Raw genomic sequence first — 21,219 nt, 5'->3', positions numbered from 1 at the left:
AACTCCCCGATGGTTTTGGGGCAGTTTTCATAGGCCAAATTTGGGGCGAGGGCTGCAGGGTGTGTGACTTTCTTCTGATTGGCTGGTGGTGAGGTAACAGAGCAGTGTTCCTGAAATCTTGTGCTCAGCCGGAAGTTGCCACCCTCCACCTGGGTGGGGCTCTTAGTTCCTGCAGAAGAGCCCAAAGATATTGCTAGGTATATCCCTTGAGGAGGAACCAGGATCCTGCTTTAATCACTGCAGTATAGTTTCTTGACTGTTCCCCCTTTGTTTCAGCATTCCCTATTTCCCTGGTTAGTGGCTTTTTGAATCTGCCCTTTGGAACTCTGGGGAGGTCTAGGAGGCTGAAGCTTTTACCCTGCAAGTAAGAAACGGGGGACCCGGAAAGGCTTTTGTGCCCAGGAGCCCCCCAGGGTCCTGCTCGGTTTCAGTACTAAGTAGAAGGTCAGCTGATGGATACTCCCTTCCCTTCCTCCTGTCCTGCTCCCTGTGTTTCTCCCATCTATCCATCCAACCATCCATTGGACTGTCAACGCCAAATGGTCCTCTCCCTTCAGCTTTGCCCACCCACAGGCCAAACCACACAGGCAGGCACCCAGGGGGAGACTGACTTGGCTCCTGGATTGAGCTTTCACTCACTCCACCGGCCTTTCCTGAACACCCCTTCTCGGTACTAGGAGCCAGGGACTGGGCCTGTCCCTTCCACAGCAGGCTTGCTGGTCAGGTTGGAGAGTCCTAATTCTGATGCCAATTTGCTGCATGACCTTGGGCAAACCTTGTCCCCTTCTCGGCTTTTGTCTGTCCACCCATAAGATGGTAACGCCTCGGCCCTACCCACCTGTTGGGACAATTCGCTGAGGGCTCTGCAGCCCGCACGTGCCAGACCCGGGGGGCCCGTGAGGGCAGTGGGACCGCCTGCCTGGCAGCTGCCCCAGTCCTCAGAGCTGTTCCTGCCTTGACCCTCCGGAGACACAGAGCAGGCCTTCTTCCTGTTTATTCCCCCTGATCAGGTCCTGACCAAAACTCCACGAAGATTTATTGCCCCACAATTTCCTTATCTGTGAGTTTCGAGAGACAAGGGTCACGGAGACTTTTTAAAGATGCCTCCCAGAGGTTGAAAATCTGGCAGCTCCACTTCCTGCTTACTGTCCATTCTCTGGCAGAACTTCTGGATCTGTCTTTAGACAGAGAGAGACACTGAGAAACAAAGGGGGAAGGTGCCTTGTTTAGAGCCCCACAGCGATCCTGAAGTAGGGCTGAAGCCCTGAAGCTCTGTTCTGGGATGGGCACCTGGCCAGGGAGCCTGAATTCTGTCGTCAGTGGACCTACAAATCAGCTCTCACCCTGCCCTGCTGCAGGGACCTGGGGCCCAGAGTGAGTTCAGGCAGCATCACTGGGACCTTCTGTGAGTCCAGCCTGTGCTGGGTACCGTGGGGCAGAGGCAGGAACGATCCTTACCCCCCAGGAGCCCAGACTGATGGGAAAGGCTGGCAAACTCAATTTGGGGTAGCAGGGAGATTGAAACCTGGCGAGTGGGTAAGGGCTGCCAGGAGGCTGTGTTTGAGCTAAGCCTTCAAGGCTGAGCAGAGCGAGCCCAGGACAGAGTAGGGACGGCACTGCAGGTGGAAGGCTCTGCACTGAGCCACGCGGTGAGGGGTGGGCAGGCAAAGGCATACCCAGGGAACCCAAGGGTCCAATTCAGATGGGGCCTGAGCAAATGCAGAGGAGCAATGAGGGCCGTGACTGGAAAGGTGCCGGGGCAAGGCTCTGCACGCTAGCTGAGCTGCCACCTGAGACCACGGAGGGAGGTGTCAAAGTCTATAACCAGGGTGTGACCTGTCAGGGCTGAGGTGGATAGAGTCCCTGCCATTAGGGAGGGCAAGTATTTTCTTTCGTCAACTGTGGGCTGTGTCTAAGGAAGAAATAAGTGGGTTCATTTCATGCCCAGCTCCAATCTGCTGGAGGGGCTGTGGAATATGGTGAGAGGAGGATGATTCTGAGGCCGTCCTTGTCTGGACTCAGGAGGAGAGAAGCCTGACTGATCGGGGAAGAACTGGCGGATGGCTGACCAGGAGTCAAGGCCTGATGTCCCTCCACAGATCTCAGCTCTTTGAGAGAAACATGGAGCTGGGAAGCCCGGCCTCGAGGCCCACTCCTGGGCCACTTCTCAGCAGCTGGGGTTTTAGATCAGAAAATAGCTTCCTTTCATCATTCAACCCATTTCCCTGTGGGAAGAGTCCCCAGGTATGACTGAAGGCTGCCTGCTCCTGCCCGAGCCTGGGCAGCCCAACCCTCCATTTCCTGGACCAGCTACACAGGAGGGTGATGGGAAATTCCCAACTGCTTCTCCCCAACCTGTGTATCAACCTGGAGATAAATGCCACTGTGCAGCCTTACTCAATTCCCCAGGCAGTGTCTGCAACAGACACCAGGAGAGGATGGTGAGGACTTCTCCCCATTTCCAGCCTCTCTGGGCTCTGCCCACATCTGTTCAGGCTGGGCCTGCAGGCCAGGGAGGGCAGGAGGGTGGGAGGTTCACTGGAGGATGAAGGTTATAAGAAAGATGCCAGCACCCCGGGCTGAAGAGGCACTTCTGCCCCGAGACTGACTCTGCCAGGACTGGTGACAGTATCTCATTTACACTTTGCAAGAATCTCTCCCAACAGTGGGTCTCAAACTTGAGAGCACATCAGGGGCCCCTGGAAGGCTGATTAATATGTAGACTGCTGGGCCCATCCTAGAGTTTCTGATTCAGCAAGTCTGGGGTGGATCCTGAGAATTCTGCATTTCTAGCAAGTTGCCAGGTGGCACTGATGCAGCTGGTCCAGGGACCACTCTGAGAGCCACTGCTTTACAGCCCTGCTGCATGATTTGCAAAGTCCTTCCCGTTCACTATTCCATTCACTCCTCACAGCCGCCTTGGGGTGGGGAGAACTATCCCCACTTCCTGGATGCAGCGAGCTGCACTCAGCTCAGAGCGACGGAGGCACTTTCCTGAGGTTACACAACTAGTGGGAACCTGACCTCCACAGGCTCTATGAGCACACTGCCAGTTCCTAACTCGGGGCCACTTGGGGCTGTGATCCTGGGATTTCTCTCTCCAAGATTCTTTTAAATACACAAACGCGGGTTCAGGCCAGCACTCAAGAATCGCGCAGGTGTTCCCACGACAGCTTCACCACCTGAACAGCAGGCATGGAGGGCAGGTAGTCAAGACACAGGCTTCAGAGTTAGAGACCCGGCTACCAACCCAACTCAGCTTCTCTAAGTCTCGGCACCACACGGCACCTACCTCTGGCCGGGCTGCTGTTGAGATGAGGCAAGTAGTGGAACGGAGCCTCTAGCCTTGGCACACAGTGAGGCCTCAACAAACCAGTGGGTCCAGACAAGAGCCGGGGTGCGGGGAGTGGGAAAGATACCAAACCCCTCTGTGCCTCGGTCTCCTTATCTGTAGACTAGGGTCAATAACAGACATACCTTATAGGGGAATCATAACGATTCCATACGGTTATCCATTTACATTGCCTTAGAGCAGTGCCTGGCATGGGGCAAGTCGTGTGTTAGTGTCCCACGCACAGTTCCTTTGCTAAACATGATATTTTAGCACTGAACGCACATTTTTCATCCATACATGTAAGCAAACCATTAAAGAATAGAGTAGGCTACAGTGAAGTCAGAATTAAAAAATCATGGCGGGATGACTGCACAACAGTGTGAATGTGCTTCATGCCACAGAATGATATACTTAAAAATGGTTAAGGGCTTCCCTGGTGGCGCAGTGGTTGAGAGTCCGCCTGCCGACGCAGGGGATGCGGGTTCGTGCCCCAGTCCGGGAAGATCCCACATGTCGCGGAGCGGCTGGGCCCGTGAGCCATGCCCGCTGAGCCTGCGCGTCCGGAGCCTGTGCTCTGCAACGGGAGAGGCCACAACAGTGAGAGGCCCGTGTACCACAAAAAAAAAAAAAAAAGGTTAAAATGATAAACTTTATGTTTTGTATATTTTACCACAATAAAAAAAAAAAGAAAAAAGAAACAGCAGCACTGAGGACTTCCCTGGTGGCGCAGTGGTTAAGGATCCACCTGCCAACTCAGGGGACATGGGTTTGAGCCCTGGTCTGGGAAGATCCCACATGCCGCAACTAAGCCCGTGTGCCACAACTACTGAGCCTGTGAGCCACAACTACTGAGCCCGCGAGCCACAACTATTGAAACCCGCGTGCCTAGAGCCTGTGCTCTGCAACAAGAGAAGCCACTGCAATGAGAAGCCCGCGCACCACAACAAAGAGTAGCCCCTGCTCTCTGCAACAAGAGAAAGCCTGCGTGCAGCAATGAAGATCCAATGCAGCCAAAAATAAATAAAATAAAAAATTAATTAATTAAAAAAAAAGAGAAGAAAGAAACAGCAGCACTAAGCTAGATCAGCACCCAGCTCTCCTGCACTCCTTCACTGGCTCCACTTCCATGATTGTTTCCCCAGGGAGCACCTGCTTCTTTTAACCCTCCCTGACCCCTGGCCTTAGAGTCAGTCCCTGACGTGACCTCAGGGCGTGGGGGGGCAGGTTGGTTGCCCCTTCACCCTTTTACTCGTGGCTAGTCAGGGCCTTCTCTGCCTAGGCCTCCTGCAGAAGGGGCCCTGCAGGGTGACAATCCTCGCCCCTCCTTCAGGCACCTTCAGGACCGCCTCGACCTTCTCCCTGGCAGAGGGTGGCTTTTCCCATCATCTTCCCTTTGGCTTGCTTGCCCTCTCTATAGAGCTGGCTCTGCTCCTTGTGAGGAAGGAAGGGGCCCCTTAAGGGAGCAGTGCCCTCAATAACCAGCACCTACTCCCACCGGGCTTCAGCTGGGAGCCCTGCTCTGTAGAGCGATGGTACACAGATATTCTGAGATCAGGGGCCCGGCTCCATTCTGCTCTGCCCTCGTCGGCTGTGTGACCCTGCTCAAGTCATTGTCCCTCTCTGTGCCCCTGGGCCCCATCCATAAAATGGGAATGTGCATCCCTGCCTGAAACCCTCCTGAGGCTTTGGGGGGCTCTGAAGGGAGAATGGAGGCAAAGGCGCTTTCTTTCTTTATTACACAGAGGACACTCGAGATCAATATGACAACGTCGAGAGGTGGCATAGCAGTGGCTACAAACATAGTCAGGAGCCCACCTGCTGGGCTCAAACATCAGCCCCACCTCATACCAGCCGAAAGACCCTGGACAGGTGAGTCAGCCTCTCTAGACCTCAGGTTTTCCATCTATAAAATGGGGTGGTAATAGTAAATGAGTTCATACCTGACAAGCATTTACAACACTGCCTGGCACATGGTAAATGCAAGGTAAATTCAAAATAAGTAATCACAGCAACAACATAGGATAGACCTAGAGAGTATTATGCTTAGTGAAATAAGTCACACTGAGAAAGGCAAATACTCTATGTTATCACTTATATGTGGAAGGTAATAAAATAAAACAAACGAATGTATATAACAAAACAGAAATGGCCTTACAGACATAGAGAACAAACTAGTGGTTACCAGTGGGGAGAGGGAAGAGGGAAGGAGGCGATATGAGATTAAGAGATACTAACTACTATGTATAAAATAAATAAGCATCAAGGATACATTGTATAGCACAGGGAAATATAGACATTATTTTGTAATAACTTTAAACGGAGTATAATCTATCTATAAAAATACTGAATCACTATGTTGTACACCTGAAACTAATAAAATATTGTAAACCAACTATACTTCAATAAAAAAAAATTTTTTAAATAAGTAATAATGGTAACTTCTATTGACTGCTCACTATAAGAAGGCACGGTTTTAAACTATTTACCTGTATTAATGGATTGAAATGAATATTGGGCTTCCCTGGTGGCTTAGTGGTTAAGAATCTGCCTGCCAATGCAGGGCACATGGGTTCGAGCCCTGGTCCAGGAAGATCCCACATGCCTTGGAGCAGCTAAGCCTGTACACCACAACTACTGAGCCCGCATGCCTAGAGTCCATGCTCTGCAACAAGAGAAGCCACCGCAATGAGAAGCCAGTGCACCGCAGCGAAGAGTAGGCACCGCTCGCCACAACTAGATAAAGCCCGTGTGCAGCAAGGAAGATGCAACACAGCCAAAAATAAATAAAATAAAATGAAATGAATATTTAGGACTTTGAACAGGGCTTACAGATTAAACCAGAAGCACAAAGTGCCCATGTTCCTTTTCTCTTCAGAGAGGCGACACCTAAAGATCTAAAGATTCAGGAGTGATTCAGGGGTCATCTGTGCTGGGAGGCATGAAAATCCCCTTAACTGGATGAAAACAGAGGAAGCCTTATGCCCCTCCCCCAGCCCTCAGCGCTGATTTAGAGCCTGAAGCTCTAATTCTCGTCTAATCTAATTCTCAGCCAGACCCACTAACCCCCTCTCTCAAATGATCTTATTACATCTGGGGGCAAGAAACAGACACAATAACCCAGGACTGCCCAGGGTCAGGGACCCAGGGAAGCACGCAGCCCAGCTCTCTGCTCTCCTTTCCACATCATTCCATCTGAAAAGTCTGCATGTCTCGGCTTGTACCATTCTGCTGAAGGGAAGCTCACCCCTTCCGGGGGGCAGGAGAGCTCAACCGTTAGACTTCCTCCTTCTACTGAGCGGAAATCTACAATTTCCCCCACGGCCCTGTCTCCATCCCTGGAGCCCCACCAACCACATCCGTTTCTCTGCCCCACAACAGCCCTTCCAGAGATCTGAGGCCCCTGCCACCTAACCCTGGGATGGCTCTGCTCCAGGTTGGGGAGTTTCTTGTGCGACTCAGTTTCCCATCTTCCACCCATTTTGGTTGCCTCACAGTAATGCTCCACGCTGTTCCCATCTTTCACCCAGTTTGGAGACCAGAGCATACCCAAACCCTCCAGATAGGGGCAAAGAACCACTCAGTAGAGCAGGTCTCCAAAAAGATCCCAGACTTCACATCTCAGAAAAGCAGCACTGGCCAGACCCCCAGAGATCACGAGGTACAAAAGGGGAAACTGAGTCAGCATGCCCAGGGCCACACACACAGGGCAGAACCAGGAATGGGATCCAGGTCTCCAGCACTCCCAGCCCAGGAGAGTCTTCTAAGACACGGAACAAAGTCTCCTTTGATCCTGTGCTTGGATACGGTGTCAAATATTTTGCTTCTTATCTGTGCTGCTGTTCTCAGAGGAACAAATTCCAAGGATGGCTGGGGAAGAAGGTCTTCTAATTGTGAGGCCGAGGGTCATTCACCCTAGCTGGGCCCTCCTGAGGCTCAGACCTTTGAAAGGTGGGCTGCGTTTCTCCAGAGTGTGGTTCAGGCTGGGAAAGATGGGGCTCCTTGGGGTCAGGAGAGGAGACAGACCCCAAGTCTTTGCTGCTAGAAAGGCCAGTAGAGCATGAAGGGTAAACTGAAGCACATCAACTCAACCCATATTTTCCAAGTCCCCAGTTGGAGACAGACCCCCATGCTGGGCTCTGTGGGCCCAGAGGTAGCCATGGAGTCTTTGCCCTGGGAACGGGTAGAAAACTGGAGAAATCGCATCTCACTCGAGCAAAGTATGATCACAAAGGTGGTGGTGAGTCAGAAGTGGCAGGAGCATAGCAAAGACCAGGAAGTTACAGAAGTGGGCCCCAAACTGTTTTGATCATTTACTCCTTCCAAAGGGAAAAACATCGAGCTCACCGACCCCAATATATTATATTATATACAAGTAACCATCACCTGTAGACGTAAGGTACAATGTACACAAGAGGCGAGATTCATCATTAACCAGAGTGACTGTAAATCTCTATTTCAAATAGTGTCCTCCCCCACACCTAAAACCTTGTGCTGACTTCTTGTCTCATGTTTTTTTTTTCCTTGCCTTGTGGCTGACTGAAGTGATAGTGCTGGAAAGCCAAGTGTTAATTCTCACATTGTCTTGTCCCCATGCTGTAGCATTATCAGAATTACTAACAATCCAGTGTCCTCATAGAAATCTTTCAAAACCACTTGTCCATTTTGTGAGGGTTAGTTTGTTAAAACTGGTTAATATAATCCACAAATCCAACCTGGATTAATTAGTCTAGATTAACCTGGATTAATTGACCAGTTTAATTAGTTGGGATAACCTGCCTAAAACAAACCAAAGAGTAGGATGTCCTTGTCACCCCTTTCTCAGAGACCTTTGGAGACCTGAGACATGAAGCTGCCTGCCCCCTGACTGGAGAGTGTGTCAGGGTGTCTACACCTGGCAAATGTGAGCAAACGTGAATGATTTTCTTGCTTAGATGATATTTTTTCCTGCACCCCAATGAGCATCTTGCGTACCTCACCTTGGAGGCCACCAGGATAGAAGACAGGGAGACTCTCAGAGAAGATTTTCAGGCTGCAAGGGATGGTAGGGATCACCTAGTTTAACCCCTCACTTTGCAGGTGAGGAAACAAGGACACGAAGTGATGTAACTGGTCCAAGGTCACCTAGTTGGTCAGTGGTAGATCCCAGAGAGAACGCAAATCTCTAGTTCTTGATGCTAAACACCTCTGAGTCCTGGCCACAGTGGGTCCCTTCCTGCATCTCTCACTGGGCCGTAGGCAGCTGCCTGACCTCTCACCCTCTGGGCTGCCTCCCTTGTGATGTAAGATCACCCACTGGCTCTGAGGGTGGCCGTGGGTGGCAGGGAGATATCAGCAAAGGTTACAAGTGCCATCAGGATGGGGGACATGGGGTCATCAGCTGACCACGGTTCTGAGTCACTCTGAAGCCTCATTGGTGAAACAGGACTATTCGGGTCCAGCTGTTGTCTGAGTGCCCATGAGGGCGACATCTGTGGGCTGGGAAGTAACCCCTGAAGGGTATTACTACTGTCCTTATTACTCTGGAAGGCTGTTTAGGAGGGTGAGATCTGGGGTTCCCCTAGAGCCCAAGAATTCTGCCTCTGACCACCAACTGCAGCCCTGGACACCACAGGACTTGGAGCCCTGCAGCCCAGTGGTCCCCAAGGTATGCCAGCCCAGGCCTGGTAAGGTGTGGGCAGCTGTGGACATGGGTCCTGGGCCTTCTGAGGCACAGGCTGAAATCTTACTCCTATCTCTATGGCTTTCTTCCCCCCTGCTGGGAAGGGGAAGTGGGGGGACAAAGGCAGCAGGGAGGTGAGCAGTCAGCCTGGGTGCAGACAATAACGGGGTGTATTTGCTATAGAGAACTTAAAAACAATAATAAGAGCGACAAAAAGCCTGACTTAATTATCATTATGTGCCTATAATTCTAAACAATGTCAGTGATAAAACACTCCTCCCTGCCAGGGTGGGTTGTTTCCACCTCCCTGCCCTTGGTATCTGGTCCGTATCTGATACTATTCCCTTTAGATTGAGCCAGACCAGACTCAGACTGTATGTTCAATGCATCCCAAAAAGGCTCAGTGCGCTTCCCATCGCCAGCCCTTGGCTTCTGTTGTTCCTTTGCCAATATCTCCCTCCCCATCACTCTGTCCAAGGCTCAGCTTAGATGCTCCCTCTTCCAGGAAGTCTTCCTGCATGCAGTCCCGGCCATCCCCTAGCTGGCTACAACTCCCCTCCCAGGCTGCAGACTCAGCAGTGTCATGTTCTCAGGTTCAGAGCAAGATACAAGAAAGGAACTACCCTCTGAAATCTGGAATCCACAGCACAGAAAACCAAACCAGGGAGCCACTTCCTAGCTGTGTGACCTCAGATGAGCCCCATGACTGAAAGAGTTCCACTTGCTTCCAAAGTCACTAGTTCAAGCACCCCCTTGCTGATCACACCCTCCCTGCCTCCAGCTTCCTGGCACGTCCAGATATGACCAGCCCTTTGTCAGCACCCCTGATGGGTCAATAAAAATGGGTTCAGGCCCAAGGAGAGAGCCTTGGACCAGAGACCCCTCTCTAGGACAACATAATCTGTCAAGCTTGGCTCCAGTTTTTCTGAAAGGCCAGCTTGCAGGATGGTGTCTGGGCCATGTGACATCTACACACCGTGATGCCCATTTCTTGTACCAGAAACCTGGGACATCAGGCCAGGCCTCCCCCCACTGCAGACCTTCATCCATGAGAACTTCCATCACTGGCCTCCTCAACCTTCTCTCCCCCATCTGCCTCCTTCTCGCTTCACTCTATTTCCTCCCCTCAGTTCCACGATCCATCACCTCACTCTTATCAACACCATAAAATCCTTCATCCTGCTGACTTTTCCCATATTGTCTGGCAAAACCCTGATGCTGGATGAACCAGGATATCTAAGCACTGCTGGGGAAAAAAATAGACGAAAACCAGATGAGGGCAGGAGGCACACACAGAGTGAAGTCCTTTCCCACTACTGCCTGTCTCCCCCCCAGAACCCCTCCCTCTGCGAGTCAGGCCTTGTGAAGGGCACTTCAGACAAGCCAGATCCCAGGGGTCGCCCGCGTGGCCTCCTTCTCCTTGTACCTACAGCCAATCCGTCGTTCATCCCACACTCCTCCACCTCCTAAACATCTCTTAAACCATCCACATAGGTCCATTCCCACGGCTACCACCTGTTCTCACTTGGTCACTTAGTCTGGGATACCAACCATCTTGCCCCTGATCTTTTCAAAAGATGGAAATCTAAGCATGCCACTCTGTGGCCATTGCTGCAGGGCTTGAAGGCTCTGACCCACTCTCCCTTTCCACACTCACCTTGCCCAGGGATCCGAGCTACAGACACTCAGTGCCTTTAATTCCTCAAAAGTCCATTTCCTCCAGCCTCAGGGCCTTTGCACAGGCTGTTTCTCTGGTCTAGCATGTTCCCCTCCCCACCCTCACCTGGTTACTTCCTACTCATCTTTCAGATCTCAGCTTAAAAGTCCTTCCCTTAGAACAGCCTTCCGCAGTGATCCTGGACCAGGCACATTTCTCTACTCTGCACACTCCTTATGCCCCTCTTCTCCGGGTTTTGTGGGACTCTCCAGTTACTGCCCAGCTCTTCTCTGGTCTGTGAGCTCACCAGGGCAGCCCCTTTATCTGTTATGCTCTGCTCTGGATCCCTAGCTCTGAGCTCTGTTTCACATGCAGAAAGTGACCAATACACGAACAAAGGTCTCCTTCAAAAAATCAAATTGAAAAATTACTATTTAGGGAATGAATGAGTGGGTAAGTCTGAGTGAGGTTCTGGGATATCCGTGTGGGATAGGCCTCCGCAGTCTCTCTCCAGGGCAGGCCATAGGCCAACCTACTCTTGGAAATGGTCATAACAAGGATGAGACTAATGACCCAGCCAGCAAGCTCCCAAAGCTCCTTCCTGTCCATAAGCTCCCCAGCCCTCCTCTAGGCCCCGCATTACTCAGAGCACCCAGCGTTTAACGGCCTGTCCACCAGGCATTTCTGCACTGACATACATTTACTTTGCTGAACATTCTCTTCTTCCCAAGGGCCAGAGCTCAGGAGCCTTGTCTTTGTGGAGTTGGATTAGGAAAATGTGGTGGAATCCAGTTAGAACAGGGTTCAAATCCTAGCTTTACCTCTCGCTGACTGTGCGACTTTGCAAGTAACTTAACTTCTCTGGGCCCCTGTTTCCTCATCTGTAAAAAGAGGACAAGAATATCTAGCCACAAGGTTGCTGTACGGATTAAATGAGTGAATATGCATTAAGAATCTAGGGTGGGGGGCTTCCATGGTGGCGCAGTGGTTAAGAATCCACCTGCCAATGCAGGGGACACGGGTTCAAGCCCTGGTCCGGGAAGATCCCACATGCCGCACAGCAACTAAGCCCATGCGCCACAACTACTGAGCCTGCGCTCTAGAGCCTGCGAGCCACAACTACTGAGCCCATGTGCCACAACTACTGAAGCCCGCACGCACCTAGAGCCCGTGCTCCGCAACAAGAGAAACCACCGCTTGAGGCAACTAGAGAAAGCCCACGCAGCAACGAAGACCCAATGCAGCCAAAAATAAATAAATAAATATATTAAAAAATAAAGTTAGTTTAAAAAAAAAGAACCTAGGGTGGGGCCTGTCACACGTCATATTTAATTGATTCTAAGACACAAGAGTTTTTAACATCTCTGAAACTGGGATGTAACTTATAGTTTAATTGGCTGCCCTTTTTCTTTCTTAATGGATTATAAAATAATGGTATATTATCTCAAAACTGGCTGTGCCCTGCATTCCATGAAATAGGACAGTAGTCTGGTTTCTTTACTCTTTGCAAAGAGATGAGAAGGTCTGTGAGAGTCCCAGGGACCAAAGACTGAGAACACACATCACTGAGGGCAAAAGGTCTTCCGGGGTCTGGCACGCTGAGGTGGAAGCCAGAAGCATCACGGAATCTGAAGGCACAGGCTCTTCCCCAGCCTGGCGGCCTCTGGATCTGTCCCAGCTGCCCCAGTCCCACTCAGGGGGTAGCCCAAACTCCAGCAAGACCTTCATTTTTCTGGATCTGACTCTGTGCTTCTGCTGATGTGGCCTGGGGTTCCTGGCTTCAGGCAGTCGGTCATAATGCTGACTGTGCTTGCAGCCATCTAAACCCCTAGCCTTTGTCCCAAGAAGAGAGTCTTGGGAACAACTCCAGAGACCCCCAGAGCCCTCTCCTCCCATGTGACTCCTACATCAAGCCATCCCTGGACCCTGTCTCAACTGTTCTGGAAGACCAGCACTGAGGATACGTCCTCCAGGCCTCACCCAAGTCCTCATGCTGCAGGTACCTCTTTAAACCCTCCAGCCTGGTGACAGCAGGCCGGCCAGATTATCATACTATCTACATTCCACTGTAACATATATTACATACAGCCACATCTTTATAGAAATAAAATGTCTATCACATATAAAATTTCAAAATACAGAAAAAAGAAAACAAAATTTTGCCATCTAGTGATAACCAACCAGCTTGATGTGTGTCTTTCTGAATATTTTTCTGTATTTACATTTGTGTAGATCTATTCTTTCCTCATATTCAAACCAAAATGGGCTCATACCACACACTGCTCTTTTCCCTATTTGCACACCTCCCTCTACATAGACTGGTTTCTTCCCAGTGACCTCACGGTGCTCCCCTATCCTCCATCCTTTCACCTGGCAGCTCTCTACAGTGCCTCTTGGTCAGGTCCCTGAGGCCTGATCAGGGCGCCCAGCCTCTACCAGGATGCAGTGCTTTTGGCCTGATGGGTTCCTATGGACACTTGTCCCCACTTCCTTGGGACAGAGCTGTGACTGGATCGTAACTGCTCTCAGGGCCTCCTCAAAGCAAAGCCGTTCCCCAGCACAGAAATACTCTTGAACCCTTAAATCAAGGGGTGTGAGGTGAATGGAGGCTGTCTGTCTCTGCTGGATTTGACTGTAGATCTTTCAAAACAGGCCGGATGTTCTCCTGGACCCAGATGCTGCCCTGGTGTTTCCCTAACCCCTGGGGACTCCAGATATCACAGTAAACAACAATGAACAGGTGCCTGGCATTTTATAGTTCATGAAGTGCTTCCATGCTTTCTATCCAATTTTAAGACTCACAACCGCTGCAAACATTAGGCAAAGCACGTATTTATTATCTCAATTTTATACGACTGAGGCTCAGAGAAGTGGGGCAATTTACCCAATGGCCTTTCTTGCTTTCTTCCCCTTCAGAGTCTGGCCAACTCCAAATCCCACTAACAACCTGGCCCAGCCATCACCTCCTCCAGGGAGCCTCCTTAACTCCCACCCCACCCCAGGCTGCATTAGGTGCCCCTCCTTGAGAGCCCACAGCTCCACGGCTTCCCTATCAGAACTGAGCCCCTGACCAGGCTGTGCGCCCTTGAAGGCAGCGATGAGTCTGGCTTATCTCCATCCTTACTCCCCAGGCATAGTAAAACCTCAATAGATGGCTGCTGGGTTGAAGATTGTTACGATTATTAAGGCAGGAAATGCTCTGCCCACTTTATGGAAGAGGACAGGGGGCATAAAGAAGGGACAGGACTTGCCTACAGAGCATGTCAATGGCCAGGTCAGGTCTCCCTCCTCAGAGGTGTGGGCTCTTTTGTTCCACTGTGTCCCGTGTTTGTAATCTTGGACTCCAAGCCACTGCCTGAGGATCATTTCCATCTCCTCTTGCACTGGCTGGGCCTCCCTGGTCGAGCCAGGATATGAAGGGGAGCGTCGTGGAGAGGGCTCTGGCTGGGAAGGCTCAATCCCCCAGCCTGGGCCAACACCCTGGGGTGGCCCCAGGAGCAGCAACAGTAGTTGGCTCTCCACTACTGTGCCACGCCCTGTACCAGAACTTTCCATCTGCGTCTCCCCTTCCTCCTGAAGCTGGCACCATTATGATGCCACTTTGCAGGTGGGGAGGGAAAGACCCCGGCTGAGGCTCACCCAGCGGCCGTGCTGGGATCCAAAGCCAGGGCTGCATCCCTGGCAGCAGGCGGCCCCAGGGCTTTGCTGGCACCGGAGCCAGAAATAGTCAGAGTACAAGAGACAAGTCCCAGGGGGCCTGCAGGCTTGGCAAGGTCCCGAACTCTCCCTCCCCACCCCTGGCTGCCTCCCACCCAGGGCCTGCTGGAGGGCTGAGACTCTTGGGCCCAGAGAACACAGGCCTGCCCTGGAAGTGCCCAGCACTCTGTATGGGCAGGGTCATGGCACTTGCCAGCCCCCTGCTAGCTCTGGGCTCAAGGCCAGGCTGGAAGCAGCTGTCACATCAACCCTACAAATTCTCAGCTCCCTTGTTTCTTCTTAGAATAAGACCTCACATATCTGCTCCCGACTGGCTGAGAGATGCTGAGCAAGGTGCCACCTTTCACTGGGCCTTACTTTCCCTATCTGTGAAAGGATGCTGGGGGTGGGGTGAGTGCAGGGTAGGGGGGGGTGTCTCAATGGAACCCACCAACTGACATTCCAGGTTTGCCTACAGGCAACACAGTGCGGTGATTAAGACCCTGAACACTGGACCCAGATGACATGGGTCCAAATATATGACCCTGGGCGAGCTGCCCAACTTCTCTGGGCCACAGTGTCCTCATCTGAAAAATGGGGATAATAGTAGAAAAAGAAACCCAAGTAAATATAGTAAAATATTTATATTGATTATCTAAGATAAAAAGAGATGTGATTTATTTTCTGTTTTCCTCTCTTTTTTCTACATTCTCTATTATCATCAAGTACTTAGAAAAAACAAATATACTTTCTTTGTAAATTAACTTCATTGAGATATAATTTACATACAATACATCCATTAAAAATAGTAAGTAATAGTATCTATTCTATAGATTCCTTTGAGGATTCAGATGGGCCAGTGTATGTAAAATCTTAGATGGCGCCTGGAGCATAAGAAGTGCTATTAAGTATTTGTTAAATAAATAAGCCCAAGACCAGCCTGGCTTCCTCCTCTTCCTACTCACCTGGCCTGGACCCCTACCTCACCCCCAGCACCAAGCTTGACAGATCCTCTGCCCCCTCGTTCAATGGTTTACGCTGCCTGGGTCCAGCCTTATCATCCCAGGCCTGGACTATTTCCACAGCCCTCTCTCTGTACCCCAGAGGAATCGCACAAACACTCAAATGTGGGGACTTCCCTGGTGACACAGTGGTTAAGAATCCGCCTGCCAATGCAGGGGACACGGGTTCGAGTTCTGGTCCGGGAGGATCCCACATGCCGCAGAGCAACTAAGCCCGTGTGCCACAACTACCGAGCCTGCGCTCTAGAGTCCGCAAGCCACAACTACGAAGCCCGAGTGCCACAAGTACTGAAGCCCACACGCCTAGAGCCCGTGCTCCGCAACAAAGAGAAGCCATCACAATGAGAAGCCCGCGCACCACAACGAGGAGCAGCCCCCACTCACCGCAACTAGAGAAAGCCCGCGTGCAGCAACAAAGACCCAATGCAGCCAAAAATAAAAATAAATTAAAAAAAAAAACACTCAAATGTGGCCATGCCCGTAACTTGTTCAAAAGCCTTCCATGGCTCCCACTGCCCTTGACTAAAAGCCCTAGCTCCTCTATGAGACCCTGTTTCAGCAAGTTACTTAAACTCTCTGTACCTTTGTCACTTAAACTCTCTGTACCTTTGTCCCTTTAACTGAAGAAGAGATATACAAGTAGTACCTCCCTCAAACTTACAGGAGTCCATCATGTTGTATGAGACAGGGTACACAATCGGACCGGCGGCCTCTCTCACCTGTCGCCTCTTCCCTCGTGGCACTCTTCTCATCTGCTCTTCCTTCAACGTGTCAGGTATGGTCCTACCTCAGGGCTTTTTTCTTGGCACTGGCTGTTCCCTCTCCCTGGACGGCTCTTCCCCAGGAATCAGCCAGCTCACTCCCTCACCTCCTTCAAGCCTTTGCCCAGAAGTGATTCTCAGTGATTCCCCTCACACACACCCTACTTGAAACCACAACCCCTCCTTCCATTCCCCTTCACACACTCAAAATATCCTATGTTTTATTCGCTCCATCTCATTTATCACCACCTATTGTACTTAGTGTTTATTGTCTGTCTTTTTTTCCTATTAGATTGTAAGCTCTTTTAAGACAGATTTTTTATCTTTTTGGTCTATTTTGTTTACTGTCAAGAACCCCCTTCCCCCCAATACCTAGAAGATACCTAGCGCAATGCAGGTGTTTAATAAATGAAAGGCTGAATGATTACATGAATGACTGTGAAGCACTTAGGACAATCAGGCAGGTGGTAATTACTCAATAAATGTTAGCTTATTATTATTGTTGTTGTTGTTGTTATTGATTCTTCCAGGTGAGGCTCCCATGTCCTTCTTACTTGACTTCTCCAAGCTTATACAGTAATCACACTGTACTAGTCCCCACTGCACCCTGCCAATCTCTCAATTATGGTAAGGAGCACAGTGCTTTTTAATTATATCTTTTTCCATTTAGGCTGAACCAAATGGCCATTTCTTGTAAGTCAAAAACAGCCAGATATTGGCCATTTCACATATGACCTAATACGTTTCGCATGGCAGCCTGCAGGCCCTTGGGAGGTACCTCAAGGCCTAATACACAGTCAGTGCTCAGTAAATGTTTGTTCACCAACTCCTGGCCCTTCATAATAGGTGTGATTGCTAAACACCTCCAATCTGTTCTGAAGAAGGCAAGGCACACCCTATAGACGTAACATAATAAATGGAGGATCTTGCTGAATTATTTTCCAATCCTCCTGAAAAATCTCTGTCCCCTGATATTTGGTAAAGAGGATAAAAACAAAAATACAGTAGGATCTAAAATAATCCAGGTTCTGGAACTTCCCTGGCAGTCCAGTGGTTGAGACTCCATGCTTCCAGTGCAGGGGACATGGGTTTGATCCTTGGTCCAGGAACTAAGATCCTCCGTGCCAAGGGGCACGGCCAAAAAAAAAAAAAAAAAAAAAAAAAAATCCAGGTTCTGGCCATTTGGAGATAACAAAGGTCTAAGGCTGAGGGAAGCCCCTTCCCCTAGCTAGCTGCTTGCCTCTAAGGGGATTCATTTAATGATGGGGGAGGGAGACTGCAACAATCTTTGGTTATCCCTGTGTTCACTGCTCCTTCTAATAAAGGCTTCCTCTACAGAGGTTTGCTAAGTCTAGAATGTGGGTTGTCAGAGTTCAAAGAAATTCAGCAATCACTGAATCTACCCCATTTCACATATAGGGTAAGTGAGGTACAGAAAGGGGCAGGGATTGACCTAAGGTCACTCGGTGGGGTAGAGGAAGAGCTCATCCTGGAATCTAGGCTGACAGGAGTCTCATTGCTTTTCCTCTGGACCACACTGCTCCTGCGCTGGCCAGACTCTGGACATGGAAGCTTTAGTATCACTATTATTAAAGGTGTACTTTTCAAATGAAATGTTTATTAAGCCTCAGATAAAACACCAAGAGCTTCTTCACCATAAGATAACTTCTTGTAAATAACAGCACTACACTCCTCTCTCTCTATAATTACTTCCTTAGGGTAAAGTCCTCAAATTAGAATTCTAGGGTCAAAGGGAAGTTAGGATCATTTTCATGGACTTTTGTAACAAACTGCCAGGTTGCTCTGCAAAATTAAATGCTACCGGAGAATCCCTATAGCTTTGCCAGCATAGATGTTTATCCTTTTATATTTATTTCTGCTAATTTTATAGGAATAAATACAGATTGCTTTCATTTACTATGTGATATGTGTTTCCAAACACACACACACACACACACACACACACTCTGGTTCTGGAATCAAGATCGCTGGGCTTGGTTGCTCATCTGCTGTGTGACCTTTGACAAGTCACATCCCCTCCAGGGATAGGGGATACCTATCTGTCAAATGAGGGGGTTGAATGAGATGATTTCTTAAGATCCCTTGCAGTTTAGATATTCCATAATTCCATGGTGCATTTTAAAATTATTGGCATAGGGCTTCCCTGGTGGCGCAGTGGTTGGGGGTCCGCCTGCCGATGCAGGGGACGCGGGTTCGTGCCCCGGTCTGGGAGGATCCCATATGCCGTGGAGTGGCTGGGCCTGTGGGGCATGGCCGCTGGGCCTGCGCTTCCGGAGCCTGTGCTCCGCAGGGGGAGAGGCCGCGGCGATGAGAGGCCCGCGTACCGCAAAAAAACCCTCAAAAAACAAAACAAAACAAAACCAAAAAAAAAAAAAAATTATTGGCATAGGATGACTTGTTAATAACCAGAATTTGCTATACCTCTAAATCAAGGCCTAAATAGCTTGGACTAGTAGAGCAGGAAAACAGAGCCCAGATTATACGCAGGTAGAGATGACAGGAGACATAGGTAGCACTTAAGCCTGTGGGTCGGAGCTATGCTCAAGTGACAGCACATATACTTAGTCTGCTTTTACGACGGGATAATAACACTCGTTTGTGGTCTAGCTTCAAGTTCTGTGCAGCTCCACCATGGCCAGAAGGTAAGGTCATGCTCACTCTACTTCGGCCCTAGAGTCCCAGACTTGCAGTCAAAGGCAGCTCACCCCCAGTAAGTGCTCATCCAGCCTCTGCTCACAACCTCTGAGGACACAGTGCTCACTACCTGCCCTGGCAATGCCTCCCTTCTTTTGGCTGTAAGAAAGCTCCCGGGTGAGGGGCAGGTCACGAGGGGGGACAAGAGAGACCAGAAGGCCCAGTCCTGATTCTCAGAAACTACTCCCTCAATCAGGGCAGGCAACAGAAGACAGGGAAGAACACGCATGGGCTGGAAGGCCTGGAGAGGGGCTCCTCTGGCTCCTTCTCTCACTCCAGACCTCTAAGGTAGCTGCTAACCCAAGGGTACAGGGGACACATTCCAGTGCTGATGACAGTGGGTTCTGAATAATCCCCAGGCTGACTACTGCCTGCTCTGGGGCAGACACCTCAGCTCCCTCGTCTTGCCTTTGCTCCCTAAGGCTCTGACAGGAGAAACAATGCTGGATCTGGGGCTGTTTAGCCCTGAGGTAAACTGATTTAAGGGACCAGATGATTGCCTCGGGGTGGGGGATGGAGGGGTCAGATGTTGTCTGTGTGCTCAGAGCAGGACTAGTAGATTCTAGCTCTGTTTACAGCTAGTGAGATTCCCATAACAAGGGGTGTGCAATGGGACAGCAGGACCTTCCAAAGGAGATCTGACCAAGGGGCTGGGTCAGATGCCAGAGGTCTTCTTCACCCAGAGAGCCTGGAGCCACAGTCCCTCAGACATCTGCTCTGTCCCAGACCGAACCCCACTCAGACATGGCTCTCTTGGCACTGTAGCCCCTCTGGGGTCCGTGTGTGGACAAGCCATCCCTATCACACCAGGCTGGGACGTAGAGCTGGGCGTCAGCACTGGTGGGGAAGGGATGGGGAAGGGCATGTTCCACACCATTCCCTAAATACAGGTGCCTGCATGGGTCTGGTCTAGGCAAGTCTGTGGCCGAGGGCCCCACCACCTCCAACCCAGGGCTCCCCCAGCCCCAGACCGGGAGGCAGACTTGGCAGGCAGACTCTGACCGCCCCACCCTGCATGCCCAGACCGGCTTGATAGGGACTTGGGGGTGTCCCCCCGCTTCCTGTTTCCTGTACAGGGAAGCTGAGGCCCAGCAGGTTGCTCAACCAGGAGAGGGAAGAGGTCCCGACACAGGTCCCGCGAGGCACCCAGGCCACTAATGGGGGGACTGTCGGGACCGACTCGCCACAGCCAGCATAAGAGGCCCTCACTGCGGGTGGGCTGTGCAGACAGTACCCATCCAGGCCCCTCGCCGTCGGGAGGCTGGAGCTTGAGGCGGCCCCTCCCAAGAGCCCAGCGAGGAAGGGGCCACCACTGGGCCCGCTGTCCCGATGGGGAAACTGAGGCCTGGAGAGGAGCAGTGCTTTGTGCAAGGTCACGCAGAGGGGCTGGAAGCCAGGTCCCCCGAGCCCCGCCGGGTCCCCTGCGGTGCGCCGAGCCCCAGCATCCCTCCCCGGGCGCTGCAGCCCAGAGGCGCAGCGCGCACACATCGCACAGACAGGGAAGGTATGGCCGGTGGCTCGGGGCCGCCCTACCTTGATGACTGCCGCGCAGGTGGCTGCGGCGGCGGCGTCCGGCTCCGGCTCCGCGCTCCTCGCAGCCCGCCGAGTCCCGGCTCCCAGCGCCGCCTCCTCCCTCCCTAAGCACGGCAGGCGGGGCCGGTGGGCGGGGCAAGGGCCGGCACAAGCCCCGCCCTCGCGCTCCGCGAGCCCGCGGGGCAACCACTGCTTCCTCACGCTCCTCGCCGCTCTCCGGGCCCCCCGGGGCTGGTCTCGGGGCGCGCACACGCGCACAGAACGGGCGCGTACACCGGCGCGCACTCGCCGCAGTGACTGGGGCGGGCTGACCCGCGCGACCAAACAGAAGCTGGGGGCAGTCACACTCTCCTGCCTTCACGTCCCGCCGCTCCCTCGCTGAGTGGCTTGGAACAAGGGACTCGACCTCCCGGAGCCTCAAGTTTCTCCCTTGGTGAAATGGAAACAGTAACCGTGTCTGCCTCAGAGAGCTGTTTGAAAATTAGATGAGACGATCTAATTTACCCCGCACGGCAAAGTGCGCGCGCAGAGCCCGCCACGGGAGTAGCGCTCGGTGAACCTGGGCTGGTAGAGTAATTCCTGAGGCTTCCCAATCCGCCGGGAGGAAGAGGGCAAGAGGGCCGCTGAGTATCGGGAGGAGGCCCTTCTTTCTCTCAGTAGCCAGGAGGGGGCGCTGCTGCCCAGTCTCGCCGGCTTTGGGGTCCAGACTGCTAGGCAATGGGGCGGAGATGGGGAGATCCAGCCGTTCAGTAATACCACCACCTAACACTTAATGAACCCGGCACAGTTCTAGGCACCTTAATTGAATCAGCGTACTTTACCGTCACACAAGCCTATGAGGT

At 51.5% G+C, this 21,219-nt stretch overlaps 1 protein-coding gene across 2 annotated transcripts in view; it reads right to left on the bottom strand.

Annotated features, from left to right (window-relative positions):
• CORO2A (coronin 2A) overlaps nt 1–20,514 on the bottom strand; it is a 59,471-nt gene extending 38,957 nt beyond the window's left edge. For both annotated transcript variants that reach the window (XM_060154770.1, XM_060154773.1), the window contains exon 1: nt 20,378–20,514. The gene's annotated coding sequence lies outside the window, so the exon portion shown is untranslated. The remainder of the gene's footprint in view (nt 1–20,377) is intronic.
• Nucleotides 20,515–21,219: the final 705 nt, after the last annotated feature.

Source organism: Lagenorhynchus albirostris, chromosome 7, assembly GCF_949774975.1.
Source record: "Lagenorhynchus albirostris chromosome 7, mLagAlb1.1, whole genome shotgun sequence".
NCBI lineage: Eukaryota > Metazoa > Chordata > Mammalia > Artiodactyla > Delphinidae > Lagenorhynchus > Lagenorhynchus albirostris.
Note: the sequence above shows the minus strand (reverse complement) of the source record. Positions and strands in the feature narration are given on the sequence as shown.